At 38.6% G+C, this 19,795-nt stretch overlaps 1 pseudogene; it reads left to right on the top strand.

Annotated features, from left to right (window-relative positions):
* The first annotated feature begins 16,182 nt into the window (after nt 1–16,182).
* LOC121136435 overlaps nt 16,183–19,795 on the top strand; it is a 213,022-nt pseudogene continuing 209,409 nt past the window's right edge.

Below are 19,795 nucleotides of genomic sequence, written 5' to 3'. Positions count from 1 at the left end.
AAGGGTGGGGATTCAAGACAGCGTTAAGACTAGAAATACAGCTTAATATCCTGCCATGATTCATGTGATCTTCCCAGAATTCTCCATCCTTTTTCCTATCATCTTTTCATATTCACATTTATAACTTTTAAATATATATTCATCCTCATGTTTCCACTCTGAGTAGTGTTAGATACAGGGTTATAATTGGATGAATATGGTTTTTACTCTTAGTGCTCAGTAGTCCTGTTTCTTAACCTGTGAATGATTTGATGAGAAATGATTCCTAGGGAATGGGTTAAACCAACGACAACTTTCAAAACCACAAATAATCTAGCACTAGTACAAAGGGCTGGCAAGCTCCCAATGAACATCAAAGAAGGATGTCTACCTTTATACTAATCACAGACATACCAGGAAAAAATGGTGCCTGTTTGTATATTTGGGGTGTGGTAGAAAAGTGCATATATCTGTCATTTAAAGAAACTCTGATATCCTGGAAGAATCATGAACAAACAACTATCAGCCTTCATTACCAGTAGTATTTAAGTGTCTATAGGTGTGCGTGTGTGACTGCATGTATACTAATCATACACATGTATACATGTGTGTATCTACAGTCACAAGCATACTCCTTTGGGCCTGGTCTAGTTTTGCGGGAATAGGGGTGGAAGAGAGTTTTCAGGGTAGAATGCAGGCCAACTCCATTTAAAGATCCCCAGGTAAAAATCACCATTATGACAATTCCCTTCCTCTTGGAAAGGATTAACACCCCGGGGCCATGGAAACATAAGGACTCTGACAAAATCCCAAATGCACCCTGCCCTAGGCCTCCCCTATCCCTCAGGACAGCACAAGCACATGCATACTGACACCACCCTGCATCTGCAAGCCACAGCCAAGAGTCTGTTGCTAGCAAAGTTCCCACTGCTCTCTGAGGGCCTATCCCCAGGCAATGGACCCACAGGGCTCCTGGCTGCACAGGGAATCAGGGGGACAGGCTACCTTGCTCACCTTGGAGATGTTTTCCTGGTCATTAAGGACTGCAGATTGCAGCCCTTGTTCTGACTGAAGTCCTCGTTGGGTCCATAGGACACCAAGCTCCAGTGTGCATTCCTCCTGAGCTTGGGGTTGGATGACAGACAGCACCAGGTTGTGTTCTCATCATCGACTGCCCAGCTGATAGCCCCAGGCACTGACATTGGCTCAGCAAAACCACCTGGGCACCTCAGAGAATGGAAGCCACTCCAGTCCCGTTTGAGCATCAACAATGGTGGTGAGGCCTAGCCTTGAACAGCAGTGACAAGCTGGTGGCTAAAACGACCATCAGGCAGAGGCTGGGGATCTACTGCCTCAGCTCCTGGTTCCAGGTGGAGGAGACTGAAGCAGTGCCTCCCACTATGGTCTCCTTCGGGCCTGGCTCACAGCAGCAAATGCTTCGAGAAGTGGCTCTGGTTCACTCCGGGGACACACATGGGACACACGAGCATTTATGGGAGAGCCAAGTAAGTCACAGGAGCTGGAGCACCACAGGCAGGCAAGGTGGAGTTCTGGAGGACTGCCCCCACCTGCCTTCCTAGAGACCCTGGCCTTCTGCTCAAGGGATTCCCCTATATCTCTGCTACTGCCACACTCCCTACCCACAGCCCTGCCTTCCTCTCTCCTCTGTGGGCATAGATTCTTGGGCAGGAAGCTGTGCACTTGAGTTGCACGTGGCAGGAAGTTCACCACAATGGCACTGAGAGTCTTTGCTCTTCAGCTTCCAAATCGCAGGGGAAATAGATAGTGACGACCAAGCCACAAGGGGACATCCTCTGGAGGGAACCACAGAGCAGCCTCTTGTCTGAGGAAGGCTGGAGATTGCTGAGTGTTCACGCTAATGTTGGAAGAAGTTCCTGGTTGAGTTGGGAGCTCACCCTGTATTGTCATAGTTCATGGATATACTTATATGCAAGTGGAGCAGTGAAATAGCTTTAAGAAGATGTATAAAACCATAATCCAATATGAAGTGTGTTAGGATTTCTTAGGTAAAGATTTTGGTCCTGTAGATATAGTTTAAATTATTTGTTCTGAACAGGGCTGTGTGTGGAGAATACATATCCAATGTCATTACCTTGTCATGAGGAGGATTGAGAGTTTGGAGAAGTAACAGGGACTAACATCACATGCCCTCACCAATATGCAAATATCTAGAGTGGAAGATGGGCTGGACATGGGTCTCTGGTGAGAACTGTCAGACTTCCACCTGCTTTAGGAGAGGTCAAGGCAGAGTCACCTTTAGAACAGAGGTTTTCCTCTCAGCCAGCTCCTTGCAGCAGTGGCCAGACTCCTTTGGGACAGACTGTCAGTATACAGATTAGCTCTACTCTCTTCCAAATTATCTGGCTAAATCTGTATCACTCAGTAAGAAATCCACCCTAGCAATGAAACTAAACCTGAATTTTCTAGTATGAGGGAAATAGGTTATCTGATTTACCTGATTATTACAGGACTCATATAGTTCAGAAATTTTAAAATTACTTGGTGACCTAAAGAAAACTCCATAAGTGGGTGCTAGAGCATTATTGTTTTCAGAAAGTAATTTGAAAATCTAGTGGAGTGGTTCAGGCCTGTAATCTCAGCCCAGGGAGGATGTGAATTAAGGCCATGCTGAGCTCTATGAGTTCTAGACTAAACTGACACAGAGTGACAGCATGTCTCATAAAATAACAACAAACACCAAAAAATAAAACACAAACAAGCAACAGATTCCCATGGAGAAAATACTCCAGTAATATGAATAAAGAAATTGTGAAAACAAGACTGTAAAATATACTACCATGTACGTGAACTTCTATATATTTATATGGATAACACCCTGCATTTGTTACTTTTGTGATAATATAATGGAATTCCTGTGATGAAAACTTATTGGCGGATGAATTTATTATGTTCTTGGTTGCAGAGGGCTCACTCCATATGACTAAGGGGCATGATGAAATACGGGACTTTTGCCCTGTCCAGAAGGTCACAATGGAGGACAAGCACAGAGAAGCCTGGAATTAGGAGACAGGAGACACAGAAAAAGACAAGACAGGCTTTCTGATCAAGCTGGGAAGTTTTACTTTTCTCAGTCACATTATATAGTGGTTAGGGTGGGAGGATAGGTAAGGCAGGGTAATAAAAACAGGGGTAGTTGCGTAGTAACCAGACCACAGAATGTTCTTATTCATGGGTCACTAAAGGTGAGCAGGATAGCAGGTGAAAATAAGCAGGATGCTAGCAGGGTGTAGAGCTCACAGGAGGAGAGGTAACGAAATGACCTAACTTTGGCCTGTTCTCTTATTTACTATCAGCTCTTCCTGTGAACCCAGGTTCTATTTATTAGGAAGTGGGATAGAAGAAGATGTTGTTTAGCTGCCTAACTGCAGAGTGTTTTTCTTTTAGCTATCTTCCTGTTGATTCATTAGGGGATAAGTGAAGGTTAACTGGGCTGCTCGTGTGGACCTTTGGCAGCCTTCATGTTTTAGCTATAATGATTGCTTTGGCATATTTTGGCCATGCAGCCAAAAACCATAAAGAGGGGAAGTTCTCCTCTGATGGCTGTCAGGCTTCTCTACTGTTTATTCAGCCCCAGCTCCCATGGCAAAGGTCACATGCCTCCCATACTCCGAGTGGACCTTTTCCATCTGCTAACCCTTCCTGCAAATTCTCTCACAGATATAACCATAGGTATACCTATATAATTTCCTAGGTGGTGCTATTATAATCAAGTGAAGTTGACAATGAATTGATACCACACCTTATTAAACTCTCTCCATTGTTTGACTGTTCTATGTCTTTCTTTAGCTTTGGTTTGAAAAGACAGTTTTCTAGGCAATGTTTCCTGAGAGTCATTATCAACAGCAGCAATATCTGCCATGAACAGAAAGAGAACTGCTGTCAAAATGAATGTACATGTATTAGAACTTCCAATGCTTACACCTTATTTTATAGCCTTAGTTTCTTCTTTATATGTTTTATTTTCATTGAAAAGAAAAAAACTGCTAAATATTGATAGGATATAATATGATGTTTTACTAAATATACACATTATGGAAAGTTTAAATCAGTTTAATTAGCAAATTGATGGCCTGAACCATCTATCATGGCTTTGTGTGAAAACATTTTAAAGCTCATTATTTACTACTTTAAAATAAACACCATAACGTGCCATTGGTAACTAAATTTAATGCATGTTGCAACATAACACAGCATGGGCATTTAATTACTATAACCTTGCATCCTCTGATACATAATCTTGATTTCCATCTGAATTGGATCTAGAACTAATCAAGAAACAAACTGCTGAGAGTTTTGGCTTCCTGCACTGCCATCAGAATCCAGCTTCTTCAGAAATTTTGAGTGAAGGGCTGAAGACCAGCTGATCTCCATGATTCCTCCTGGTCTTTGGAGTCAAATGGGGAGTGCAGGGGTCTGAGTTGATGATAATAATATGACTTTCTCAATGTTGGTTTAAAGATTAGACTCAAATCAAGTATAACTTTACAGAGCATTCATAATGATATACTTGTGCAAGATACATCATGGTTTGAAAGATTATGCAATCTCCTGAAGCTACAACACCAGCTCAAGACCATAAGTCTCTGGATGACTTCACATTACATTGGTGACTCTGCACATGGATTCTGTTTGAATATTGGTGAGAACTTCATTGTTGCACCATTCCCCCATTGGGGTCTGTTGACTACTTGCTACTAGGGGCTTTTAGCAAAACACTTCTCATCCCCTCTTCCCAGTAAGGCCTGCATGCAAGTTCCTGTTTATTGTCTAAATGCTAATTCCTATTTTTGGCCCACCCCTTTGCGGGAGGGCCCTGGGAACATAGGCTTCTGACCTTGGTGTTTTTCCTCCATACCTGCCTTTGGTATATAAGGATCCTCTCTTGTAATAATAAATGCCATTCTCCTTGAAAAATGAGCCGCTGTCTTTGTCTTTATTTTCATCCTTAGCCTCGGATTGTTGTGAATGTATCATAGTATTGTAGCTGTGAATACACCTGCAGTTTGCTACACTTCATGATGAGGCCAAATGAATCTCTGATGTTTGATTTACTATTTTTGATGGTTAATAATGTTGAACAATTTCTATACATTTTTGAATGCTTGTATGTTCATCTTTTGAAATTTTTGCCTTTTCAATTTCTGTATGCATGTATTCTTTTGTTTGTTTTTCTTATAGATTCTAGATATTCACCAAATTTCAGTGGCCTAAGGTTCTCTCCAATTCTTTAAGCTGCTTTTCACTTTATTATTTCCTTTCCTTTCAGAAGATTTTAATTTCACACAGTTCATTGTCATTCTTGATGAATCCTGAGCTATCTACATAGAGTTTTTAAAATAATTGATAAGAACGTATCTCACTTAAATAAGAAAGCTTTCCAAGTTGTTGCATTCATACCGCTTGTTTGTTCTCCAGTTCTCACCATCTGCCATGTGGTTTCATCTACTTGTAAGATGAGCATAAAGGTACTACCTACTGCAGAGGGTGGCAGAGCAGGCACTAAAAGAAAAGCACGGTGCATTCAGTGTGCTTTACCTCATACTCTCCTAGTGAAAGACATCTCAAACAATCAGTGGACTTAGGATTTCCATCAAAAATACTCTAGCATAAGCAGAAAATGATGAAAAATCCCCCCTTTGATAAGTGTGACTTTAAAATGCTAACATCTAAAGTGTCAGACTCCAAATTATAACTTCTTTTCAGACCCTCCTCTTGAAGAGACTCTTTGGTTATTTCCAAGTATCACTTGAAGATGTAAAGGAGCCTAATAGAAGATGAAATTCTGCATGGAGAAAACTGATATGGAGAGTGAGAACAAGCTTTTACATGAAATGAATACAAAGGGATAAAACATTTTCAATTTTTTTTATTTATGTTAGAAACAATCATGTTTCACATGTCAATCCCAGGTGCCTCTCCCTCCCTTCCTCCCCTGCCCTCCCCACCATGTTCCCCAGTCCCCCACCCAATCTCCACCATGATCACCAAGGAGGATGAGGCACTCCATGGTGGATATCCAATATCTGTCATTTCATCCAGGGCAGGGCCTAGGCCCTCCCACAAGAGTCCCAGCTGAGAGAGCCTCCCATATTGTGGCATGCACACTCAAAGTCTATTTGTACAACAGGGATAAATACTACCCAAGGACCCATAGATTGCCTAGGCCTCCTCACTGACACCCACATTCAGGGGGTCTGAGTCAGTCCCATGCTTTCCACACAGCCGTCAATCTGGAGTCTAAGAGCTCCCCCTTTTTCAGGTCAACTGTTTCTGTGGGTTAAACCATCCCAGTCTTAACTCCTTTGCCCATCAGTTCTCTCTTTCAAAACTGGATTCTAGAAGTTCAGTTCAGTGTTTGTCTGTGGGTATCTGCCTCTGCTTTCATCAGTCTCTGGATGAAGGTTCCGTTTCCAAAGGGGTAAAATTAAAGCTGTCTTCATTTATCAAACTATGACCTTGTACATTATTTTCTTTTTAAAAAAGAACATATCATTTATTTTTTAAAGATAAAATGTTTTATTTCTGGTTTAAAAAATGTGCTGTAGGTCTAAAAGAAATATTTCATATTAGATATGAACAGGCAAAGGAATTGAGTTTGGCAAAACTATACTGTATTATTTAATCATAATCATAATAAATACCATGTGACACAGAGAAGGTAATGTCAAACAAAGGGGCTGCCATTGGATTTTTTTCTGACATCTTCACTATTTTATCTACAATTATTAAATCAAGAGCACATTTCTTTTTTTTTTTTTTTTGGTTTTACAAGACAGGGTTCAGTGTTTGTCACATCTGTGAGTCTAAGGGCATCACTAGCTCCAGCAAACACTAGATTCTAACTTGGCAGTCACAGTAGCATGGGGGAGTAGAGGACATGTCAGGCTGAAAAAAAGCATGCTGTAATCATTATCCAAAGGCCTAGATTTAACTACAATGCATATTGATGAACATATCAATAAATAAGAAAAATAATTTAAGACATTTGCATAAGCAATGTTTTAGTTTGGGATATGCCAGCAGAAATGCAATGCTTAAACCTCAACAGCTATTAGGTGATGGTCTTATTTAGGGACAGGTTTCTCAAGCATGAGGTCAGGTAAGGGGATGCTTGTCAGTGGAGAGCCATGTATGCTTTGAGCAGCAGAAATAAGGAACAAGGTCTACCTGAGTATATTTTCATGTGCATGAAGTTGTTTTCCTCCTTTGATTAAGCTACATTATTGAGAGGACATGTGCTGTTCTCTGAATGCTCAGAAGATAACACATTCAGGGTAGTAATGAATATTACTTCCTAGTAAATGGTACAGCTCACACACTACACTGATGATGAAAGCAGATGCACAGCCAGGGAAGGTGTTTACATTTGATTCAGGCAAACAGTGATGCCAATATGGATTCTGAGAATTAGTTGTTCATATTGTAGTCCTAATTCTTTCTTTTTAACTTATCTAAATTAACTTATAAAAGAACAATGCAGAATTTGGGATTCAATAAATTTTATATAGTAGAATATAATTTATGTTACATTTAATAACAATACTTACACATGCCAGAATTTGGGAGTCAATAAAATTTTCTATAGTGGAATATTTTTAATATGTGCTACATTTCTTTATGCTGTGGAAATTTGGTTAATCAATGCAAAGATGTGTTGCATTTTTTATGTTGCATTTGTTTAATTCTTTGAAGCTGTGTTAATTTACCTGTCTAAAAGTTCTTAGTGCTCTAATAAAGAGTTTAATGAGCCAATAGGTTGGCAACATAGAATAGGCAAAGGTTGACAGGCAGACACAATGAACAGATGAAATATGGGAGGAGAGAAAGAAGCAATGAGGAGGAGGAGAAGAGAGGACACCAGGGTCCAGCCACCCACATACAGGGCAAGCCACAGAAAAAGAATAAAAAAGGTATACAGAAATAGGAAAGATAAAACACCAGAGGTAATAGATGGATGGGATGTTTTAAATTAAGAAAAGCTGGCTAGAGCCAGGTGATGGTGGTGCATGCCTTTCATTCCAGCACTTGGGAGCAGAGACAGGCAGATCTCTGTGATTTCAAGACCAGCCTTGGTCTACAAGAGCTAGTTCCAGGACAACCTCCAAAACCAGAGAGAAACACTGTATTGAAAAAACAAAAAAATAGACAGAAAAAGGAAAAGAGGAAAAGAAAATCTGGCTAGTCACAAGGCAAGCTAAGGCTAGACATTTGTATGAAAGAATAATCCTTTGTGTGTAATTTATTTGGGTGCTAGGTGGCATGCCCCAAAACAGGCAAGGATAAACACTGAGGAGTGAAAACATTGAACTACAATTTTATATTTAGAATTCTAGAGAGTAAATTCCTATAGAGTAAATGTTCAACAAATAACAGACATATAGGAGAAGGAAAATCAGGTTACAAATATGTCACTGGGTATGTATCATAGTAACACGGTGAGATGATATTAACTGTCTTGCCACTTGGAAGCATTTTCATGAAATGTTTCCCAGCTTGTCTTTCCCATGTCATCTTGATTTAACTATTCACAAAGTTATTGGTTAAGTCACCATTTAAATGGAACCTATGTCCTGTGTCTCAAAAGAGAGGGCATCTTTCAGTGATGGTCTGCCCACAAATAAATTTGTGTTCTGTTGTGTTGTATGTGTGTGTTGTTTCTCTTGCCCACCCCAGTATGTCTTATGTACGGAATTTAATGAGTTACTTGTGAAAAGTCTCCCTTCACAAGTAGAAAATGATTTTTTAAAAAATAATGGTGATGCCATTTTGGCAGTCCTGTGGGATCTCTAAAAGTGAGGAATGCCCTGTATAGTAGATCTAGAGCTGTTCCTTTGACAATTAATACAAATGCTTAGTTTCAGCCTCCTCAGCTTCCAGGTCTCCCACAGCATGGACTTATCCCATCCCACATTCTAAAAGCCTTCCACTAATTTACTACACCATGACTTCCCCATTTGGTTGAATTACAACACTCTAAACGATGTGCATAAGTGAACCTTTGTCAAGTGGTGTTTGGTGCATGGCTTAGGTAACTAATACTGTGTCATTGAATGGATGAAAATTCATAGTAAATTTTCTATTCCCTATCATCCTTCCACCATTTAAAAAACAAATTCTATTATGCAAATAGTGCTCAAAATAAATTATTATCAGGGCTTTCTACAGAGGTTTAACCATCTACAAAACAAATATTGACAAATCACATATAATTTTTCCTTTATCAGTGATTTTGTAAAGCATATTCCTCCATGTATCTTTTTATCAAAATGCAAATGATGACTCAGAAACATTTTCCTATGTAGCGGTTAATTAAAGCAGGTATGACTGAACCATCAATGTCCTTCTTTAAGTTTTGTATTATTGCATTAGTAAGTAGGAGGGATAATAGCAATTACAGAAATGAAGGTTCAAACAACTTTGAAATGACATCTGAATTAATGCCTGCCTCTTTTTTATTTATTTATTTTTTATTATTTTAATTTTAAATGGCTTGTTTTACATGTCAATCCCAGTTCCATCTCCCTCCCTTCTCCCGTACCCCCCACAATCCCCCCCATCCTCCCACCCTATTGCCAATTCTTTCTGCATAGGGGATATCTAGAGTCTATCATTTCACTCAGGGTAGGGTCCAGAGACTTCCCTAAGAGTCCAGGCAGAGAGAGCAACCCTCTTTGTGTTATGGACACACGAAATCTGTAGTATTCGAGGAATAAACACTGATCCACTGCTCAGGACCCCATAGGTAGCCCAGGCCTCCTCACTGACTCTCACATTCAGAGTGTCTGGATCAGTCCCATGCTGGCCTCCCAGCTGTCGGTCTGGGGTCCAAGAGCTCTCCCCTGTTCAGATCAGCTGTCTCTGCTGGTTTTCCCAGCCCATTCTTCGCCAATTTGCTCATCGCTCCTCTCTCTCTGTCGCTGGATTCCTTGGGTTCTGTTCAGTATTTAACTGTGGGTGTTTGCCTCTGCTTCCATCAGTCACTGGATGAAGGCTCCAGGATGGTTACAGACATCAAGTTCACTATCAGGAATGGTCATTCGAGGTGGTCTCTACACTATTGCTTAGCTTGCCAATTGGTGTCATCCCTTTAGATCACTAGAGGTCACACTGGTGCCTGATCTGTCTTCTACCCCCTCCCCAGTCAAACTTCCTTTTCCTCCACGACCTACTCTCTCTTCCACTTCTCCCCCTCTCTGTTTCCCAGGTCCCCCCCCTTGCCGTGTTCCCCATCTGTTCAGAGGATCTTGCCTCATTTCTCTTTTCTTGGGTACCATGCATACATTAGTATCTAAGGTTAACACCTGGCTTCCACACCTACACACATATGCACATGCCTGCATAACCACATACAATGCATAAATGAGAGCATACACCAAAATTAAAGTAAAAAACAGTAAAAACATCACCTCATACCTTCAGAAATGATAGACTGTGTCTTTGGATTAGAAAAAATAAGATGTAATTTAATTAGCATTCCCTAAGAACCTGATGTAAAGCATTTTGATCCTTTGTATAATGACTGTGTATAGCCCATGAAATTTATTTTGAAATTTTATTAAAAGTGGATTATCTTTTAAAAAATAATCACATTCTTAGTGTGGAGCATATAAAATTTAGAAATTTTCAAAAATAGACAGTTTGAAAATTATTGAAAGAGCTCATAATGATAACTGGGAACTATTTAGAACCAAATAGTAATAAAAATAATGATAACAAAACATGTACTGATGTACACACAAGGTCATTAGAGTTAAATTTATACTTTAAGATTTTTTATTTTGAAAGTAGCTAATATAGTCAGAAGAATGTCCATCTCATAAAATTGTAAAAAAAAGACAAAAGTTAATGTAGGAAAAAAATAATATGAAGTACATGGTAATAACATAAGAGAAGAATTAAATGATAACACATATAAAGGTAAATGTTTATAGGTTTAACTGTAGGACGCTGGCACAATTGACAAAGAGAAAGAAGCTATGAATAAACTTTATCAAACAATAAAGGAACATAACTAGGTAAATAAAAAAGACAAGGAAGGATAATATTACAATAGTATAACAATATATTAATAATATAACATAATAAAACATAAGATAAACACGTAAATAAAAATGGAAACTAATAAAATTATAATATACTACAATATAATAAAACAGAATAAAGAGGCACAAGTGACCCTGAATATTATGGACTATAATACTATAATACATTAAAACATAAAATGAACAAATGCTTTTCTTGAATCAATTATTGGAGAAGGGACAGATTTTCTCCTGAAATTTCCTGCCGAGGATGGTCAGAGAAGTTGTCAGGCAATTATGGCAGAGAAGACTTGTCCCAGTTCTACGATGATAACCCATTTAAAATGCATACTGATCTATTCTGCTATATAAACTATGTGGTGTACAAGCTAGTTAGAAAATTACTAAAATGTGTTTCTTGGCCATCTTTGCCAATAAAGATGTTTTGTAAATCCACCATACATTTATCATGAATTTTCCATTTAATGATTACCTATTTCCTTCATGTTCATGACAGGCCTAAACGCAGTGACAGCTGTGCTACCACCTAAGTCAAACCTTAATCTATTGTGAACATGTAACCTGAACCCTAATCATAAAAGGAAACCTAGCCTTAAACTCTGAACCAAATCCTAATTCTAGTATGTAACAACTGTAAGGAAAACATGGAGGGTGGTTAGGAATACCTTTTCTTCTTATGAATGACAGTTTTGTGTCAGAATCTCATCTATATTCTCAGTACATTCAAAACATCATGCTATTCTTTATTCTCTCACACTCAAACTGCAGCATTTTCCTCCATGTACATACATTGTTTGAAATGGTTCACATTCTTTAGCTCCCAGTTTTCTCTCTTCTGCCTTGTTTCCTAATATTCGTGAAGAGTTGAATTGTGATCCAAACACACACACACACACACACACACACACACACACACACACACAGTGTTAGTAATGATACATCTATCTTTACTTATATATCCTTATATTTGTATGGCAGGTTGGTGATTCATAAGATAAATATTCCAGATGTAGTTAACACTTCCTAACTTCCTATAATTCATGATGCATTGATATACTAATATTTCTGAGATAGAAGACTGAGTACATATTTTAAGATAAGCATTTTTAATAGATTATACAACAAAAGTAAACTTTTATCATCTCTTCTATATGATTTCTAGTTCTGTTGGCAGGAAAAGATCTGCGATTATTTGTGAAACATGGACAAAACAGATCTCTAACTGTATCAATCTGAAAGAAATTGTGTAAAATAAGAGCTTTCAAACCAGAATGTTCAAACAATATCATGAAAGATTTGAATATCCCATTCAATTGAACAGGGTATCTATGGGTGATTGGATATTTTAGTTATGATTACAATTTTAGAGTAATTTACAACATTGTGAAAATTAAGTATTCACGCTCCATATCACAGCCTAGTAGGATTCCTTCACTAAGGGAGGGCCTCTGGCTTCTAATCTCAGGGATAATTCTTCTGTTCCAGAAACAGAAAGATTTTTAATTCCCCTTGGGGTCACATAAGACACCTGTGAACTTTGTATTGGGACATGGGCTGGATTGTCTCCTACAAAAACACAGGGTCCAGGGATTTTCCTCAGGATACCAGGGATTTAACTTCCTGCATCAAGTGAGAAAACCAGCCTGCTAGAGGCCACTGGCAATACTGGGCAAACTCCAAGACCCATTGAGAGGATCTCATTCCTACGATGAGACCTATTTGTACTGCTTGGTATCATTCCTGCAGATGGTGACATTACACCTGCTCGGCTCCCCCTGTACTGACCCAGGAACCCTGCTTTATGAATAGACATGGGATGATTCTCAGAAAAAGGATAGGACTTGAATTTGTGGCCCTCATCATCACTGGTCAAGAAGCAAACCCTCCCAAGATGTAGTCTATTCTGATGATTTTAAATATCTCCATTGAAACATAAACTGTCTTGCAAAAGTGGAAGAAGGGAGAAATATCCAATTAAAAATCTAATACAATTTCTCAAGAAATTCTCTGGCACTGCCAGGATCTGAAAAAAAAATATGATATGTTATCCTTATATGTAGACCCTGGATTATTATGTTAAAAATTAAATGACATGATTAAGACAAGAAATTAGATATGTTCTATTAAAGATAAAGTCTTTGAGAAGCAGATAGCAAAATATATTTAAAATTTAGTGAGGTCCACTAAATTCAGTGAGGCTGATGTCTGGGATTCAAGTGTTAACCTTTGTCAGGTCAGCTGTTTCTGGGGGTTAAACCAGCCCAGTCTTAATCCCTTTGGTCATGAGTCCTCCCTCTCTGTTACTGGCTTCCTTGATTTCAGCTCAGTACTTAACCTTGGGGGTCCTTCTGTGGAAGTTACCTGCAGTCCATTAGTGTCAGACACACTCTGTCACATGAGTATTGGTAACATGTTTTAGAAATGTCTTATTTGAATCCAAGAACATAACTGAATTCCTAATTTTATGGTGAATATACTTGAACAAATGTGAATTATAATAGTATATATTGAAGTCAAATAGAAATATTTTAATAGCAAAACTATTACATAGAGTAAAGGTAAATCTATCTCTCATTTCTCATGGCACTTTGTTTGTAAGAGGAACACAGAAGAGAGCAAACACATTCGCAGTGTTGGACCTGATGATCAATATTAACAATTGTAGCTATTTTGATTATGAATTGTTAACACTAGCTTGCTTTCCCAAATAAATTGGGAAGATGTTTATAAACTAAATAAAGCTCTAATCTATTGTCAGGAAAATTTCTTTAAACTATGCGCCCCTTTGAATGCACTCAGAGCCCATACACTCACAGGAAGTGTGACTATTAGTAGGTGTTGCTTTAATGAAGTAGATATGACCTTGTTGGAGGAAGTGTGCTACTGTGTAGTATGACTTTGTTTTCTCCTATGCTCATATTATGCCCAAGGTAAAACAGATTCAGTTTCTGCCTACTGGTCAAAATGTAGAACATTCAGCACCTTATCCAGGACCATGTCTGCCTGCTGCTGTGTCCCTTCAAGATGATGACAATGGATAAGACCTTCGAAACGCTAATCCACCGGAATTAAATGTTTTACTTTCTAAGAGTATCCATGCTATGGTGTATCTTCCCTAAAATTGAAACCATAAATAAGACAAACAGTATTGATTTCTCTTTTCCTACTTGTCTCCCTTTAACGTACTTCTCGTGCCTTATTGCTCCAGCTAATTGTCTTGAGTACAATATTAAACAAGACTGAGGGTCATGGCCAACCTGATGTCTTAATGACTTTTAAGTGATGACTTCATATTATCCTCAATTTAGGATGATGTTTGCTGATAGCTTTTATTGTATTGAGGTATGGTCCTTTCTGTAATACTAACTCTGGGAGTTTTATCATGAAGGAAGGCCTTATCTGCATCTATCAGGAAAATTATATGATTTTTATCTCTAATTCCATGTTAGTGCTTTATTAAATCTATTGACTTCTTATCTATGGGAGTTCTAGACCAAGCCTGCTCTACAAGAGATAGTTCCAGGACAGGCTCCAAAGCTACACGGAGAAATCCTGTCTCTAAAGAAAAAAAATGTTGATTTATGTATTTCAAATAGTCTCTGCATCTTTGAGACGAAAACAACTTGCTCAAAGTGGATCATTTTTCATATGTATCTCTTTTTACATTTCAAATTATTTGATGGAGCAATTTCATATATATTTTCAAAGGCAATTTTGAAAGCTATTGGCTGCTCTCCTCATCAGTACTACCCAGTGTTTAGGGACACTGCATGTAGTAAATATTAACTAAGGAAAATTTTATAGCTTCAAGATATTACAAAATGCCTTCACAATATCCTGAGACTTCAGTGAGCATAATATTTTTATGTTTTTTCTCTGAACAGACTTTGTAAACTGGAAACATAGGGTGCTTGTTATCTATGTGAACTCTTCTCAATACTTATTTCATTGAAATGTGTCCATTAAGTAAAGTGGATAATTAAAAGGAAATAACTAATTTTGCTTTGAAATGAGGAACTGCATATGATAGTTTTATATTCTTCCTGACATTGCCAGCCTACAATCTCATGGCCAGAGAGTCTGGGAAACAGAACCTTAATTCAGTGGCTGATGGATGGAGAGGAAGACTCCCACGACCAAACACTGAGCTGAAATCAAGAAATCCAGTGACAGAGAGGGAGGACTAATTAAGACAGGGCATTAAGACTGGGCTGGTTTAACACCCTGAAACAGCTAAACTGACAAGGGTTAGCTCTTGAATCCCAGACAGATGCCTGGGAATCCAGCATGGGACTGATCAGGACCCCCTGAATGTGTGTGTCAGTGAGGAGGACTAGGTAATCTATTGAGCCTTGGGTAGTAGATCAGTATTTATCCAGGGTATACAAATCAACTTTGGACTCCCATCTAACAATGAGAGTTGCACTCTCACCCATAACTCTTGGGGTAGGATCTAGGCCCTATCCTGGATGAAATGAAAGACTATGGTTCACCCCCATGGAGGGCCTCACCCTCCCTGGGGAAATGAGGAGATAGTGGGGGGTTGGTGGAAGGGCACAGGAGGAGGGGAGGGAAATTGAGAGGGAGCTGGAATTGACATGTGAAGCAACCTTTTTTCTAATTTATATAGGGCAAACAACCCTATTCATCAGTGTCAGATAATGTAGGATACATATAAAATCCCATAGCCTTACATTCCCTTTATTTTTGGAAAAGAGGCCAACAGTTCACATTATAGAAAACAAAGGGTCCTGGTAAAATTGGACAGCTGTAGGTACATGAATAAAATCTGATTCTTATATCAAACTCTGCACAATACTCAACTTCCAATGAACCAGGTATCCCACCAAAAAGGCAGAAAGATACAGAATAATGATCAACGTATTAGCACAACAAAAGACTTTCTCTACAGGATACTGGTTGTACAAACACTACCAAGTAAATTCCAAGACGTAATAAAAGGAACCACATGAAACTAAAAATCTTGTGAACCACAAGACAACACGGAAGAATGCCTAAACTTAACCTTAACCCTAGACCTGCAGGCCATGGTGGCTCTCCAGCCATGCCAGCTTTAGCAAGTCTGGGCCTACCATGAGTCATGGCCATGTCCTTCCAGTGCCAAGGATGACGACTATGAATCAGAGGCCGTGCACAACCCCTGCAAGTTGGGCCCAGCCTCAGAGGTGACTTTGGGTGCTAATACAACGACAACAGGAGGTCGCAGGCACAGGATACAATGCCGCAAGCACAAGGCCTGCCTGCAGAAGGACTGCCTAGAGTGCCGATTTTGCAAGGATATGAAGAACTCTGGAGGCCCCAGGTACATGAAGCAGAGTGGCATCATCCTGCAGTGCATCGCAACAATGCTGCCCCACACCGCTGTGTGCCTTGTGTGTGGCGAGGGAGGGAAGGAGGATACAGCAGAAAAGGAGGAAGGCAAGTTTAACTTCATGCTCATGGAGTGCTCCATCTGCAATGAGATCATCCACCCAGGATGCCTTAAGATTAAGGAATCAGAGGGTGTGGTCAACAAAGAACTTCCCAATTGCTGGGAGTATCTGAAGTGTTACCATGCTGGCAAGACCAGAAAACAAAAGCAAGGTCCTGGCTTTAAGTTTGCCTCCAACCTGCCTGGCTCCTTGCTCATGGAGCAGAAGATGAACTGGGATAACAAGGAATCGCAGGAGCCTGCCAAGTGGAGGAGTGATTGTGAAGAGGCTCCCCCGACGCAGGTCATATGAGCATCCCAAGAAGGTGCCTGAAGATATCTGTTGATGAGCACCCAAGGAGGAAGAAGAAATACGAGAAGCCCCAAGAGCTGAGTGGATGCAAGCCAGCCTCGACTCTTCAAAAATGTCCCCGTTCTACCTCCTGCCTCTCCTCTAGACCCCCGCAAGGCAGCAGTCTCAGCCCCTCATGTAGTTCCAGTCTCACTTAAGAAATGACATTCAGATATTGGGGAAGTCTCATAACTTCTATAAGACACTAATAAGCAGAATGATTGCACACTGGAAACTTAAGAACTAAATCTCAGGGAATAGAAATCTTCCCCAAACACATTTTCACCATTTCTTCTACATTTTTACTAGAATGACCAAATATTCCTTTCTAATCATTTATGAATTTTACAAGTTATGAGAAGATGCTGTCCACAATTCCATTTGCCTAGTAATGCCATCCTATTTGACAGTCAGTGAATGGACTCACACTCATCTTCTAAATCAAGTTACCGTTCATACTTAGATATCTGGCGACCAATTGCCTTTCTCACTCCTGCCATGGATTAATGACAATCTTCCATAAACACCCCGAACTACTATACATTTTCTTTTCTAAAATATCAATTAAAACTAAAATGTTTGATTTTTGCTTCTTTCGTGTTCTATCATTATAGCATAGGTGTCATTCTGGAATACTCCTTGCTTAATTTCTCAACATAGTGTAGATATTCACAATGGAGATTTGTGTAGGTTTACAACATTAAAAATGTGTTCAGAATGCCCGTACACTTCATGGAGCAAATAATATGGTGGTGTGTCTCTGAACAGACTGTGAAAAAGGAAATCCAAAGTATTATAAATCTATTTGAATTCTCTACATTGACACAATTCCTAACAAGGAATTAAGGACTTTGGACAAGAATGCGGCAATAGTTGATTTTATCATTGAATTTTGAAAATATTTGAGTTGTTCCTTCATAATTAAGCCTGCATACTACAAAGAAAATGTCTTTCATTTTTGGCAGTTCAGGTAATTACAGGACCATATTATCTCCTCAAATGAGGACTTTGAAATAATCTGATGACCATGATGAAAATATTGCTCCTTGACAGGAGTGAGTATAATCATCAGATCACAAATTTTGTGTCTGCAAAATGAGTCAACTCTATGAAATGAATCCATTTCTGAAATCCTGAATTCTATATCTTCTATTTCAGGAATCATGCAAAGAACTTAATACATACCATAGTCATAATCACATAATTATTTACTGAACACCAAAATAAAAGTTTTAGCTGTGTGACTGGACTCTAAGAATTCATTTTAATGTTAAATTTCTCATCTATTGAGTGCATATAGTAGCCTGAAATATATTTTACTTTGTCCTATGGTAAGATCATTAAGCCAAACAGTATTAAGTGAGAAATGAGAATTTAATCAAGTATATATCAAGTTTTCATATCCTTCATTTGTATCAGAGACATCTTCATTTTCCAGTTTGAAATCTGATATTGTTTCTAACTCTATTTCTTCTGACAAAATCTTATTTTATTTAAAAATAAAAACAGCAATTAGATACACAACATTCTGTGCCATTAATGGAAATTCATTCATAATTAGAATTTAGAAAATTACTCTAATTAAAGATTTCAATTAGATATATTTAGAAAATGAACACTTACATATTTAAAAAATGACATAGGTTTAGAAATACCACTATATTGCCTGTATAGACACTACATGTCATAAGTTTCAAGATAACCAAATATTTGACCAGTTCATACAGAAATGAATACACGAATACACCTCACACAAATGAACAAGATACATATAATCTACATTTACAGATGTCATAGAATAGAGAACATTAATCAGGTGCTCACACTGATACACACACACACACACACACACAAACACATACTTACACACATTCAGAAACATAAATGAAAGACATTTAACAAGAATTGGAAATACTTGAACCTCTTTCAGTGAAATGACTCAAATTTTTACTTAAAAACTCGATTGCTCAAGACACATATTTGTGACCCAGGATTTGGAGGAATTCAGCTATAACTGACATGGAAATCTGCTCTCATACTATGAGAACACATTGTATAATTACGAAGGGAGATAAGCATCATTAATGCCACCAGCAGTTCATGATACACAAGAAGATCCAATGACCCTGGTAAGGTTTCCCTTCATGGTTTGAGAGTGGCATTTTTTTTGGAGAAACCAACAGCTGTCTCATTAGCCTTTAGGTTCACTTAGAAACACTTCCTTCCTGTTACAGGAATCCTAGTCAAATTCCCATGGACAGAGAAATCTCAGACCCTAGGGCTCATCTACTACAAGTACTTTCTTAATACAATGTAGTACCTGGATTCTAAATAGGATTCTTATAGTCGTGACTACATCTACAAAAAAATGTAAGTCTCATTTTTCTTTAAAGAAGTTTGTTTATGCAGCACATAGACTTATTGAACATATCTACAAGTGATCAAAATGGAGAGAGTGACCATAATGTGCCTATGGCACTCGTGCACAACACTAAACTAAGGCTCATTAAAAATAGCAAAAGTCGGGCTGATAGATTTTGAAATGAGTGTACACAGCAAATTCTATGCATGACTTGGCTGAGGCCAACGTGATATTTGAAACATGTTATTTCTGAAAAAATTCATGCATGATATAAACAGCAGATGAAATGCAACTATGGATGAAGGAGACCTCATAATGCTCAACTCCTAGATGGATATCTGTAGTTGTCAGTTACTTCTAAAGACAAATCATATGTCTTTCCAGAAATGAACCCTATAAACTCTATAGTAGGTTATATAATTGCATGGGGCTGTCCTAAACACATAGGCATATAAGCAACCCGTAACAAATATACACAGACCGCCCACACACACACAAATGCACAATATGGAATGTCTTTACCAATAATATAGAATTGAAGCCACACAAAACTTGCTAAGGATTCTGGCATAGGAATATTTGGAGAA

Source organism: Mesocricetus auratus, unplaced genomic scaffold (assembly GCF_017639785.1).
Source record: "Mesocricetus auratus isolate SY011 unplaced genomic scaffold, BCM_Maur_2.0 Super-Scaffold_100123, whole genome shotgun sequence".
Lineage (NCBI taxonomy): Eukaryota > Metazoa > Chordata > Mammalia > Rodentia > Cricetidae > Mesocricetus > Mesocricetus auratus.
Note: the sequence above shows the minus strand (reverse complement) of the source record. Positions and strands in the feature narration are given on the sequence as shown.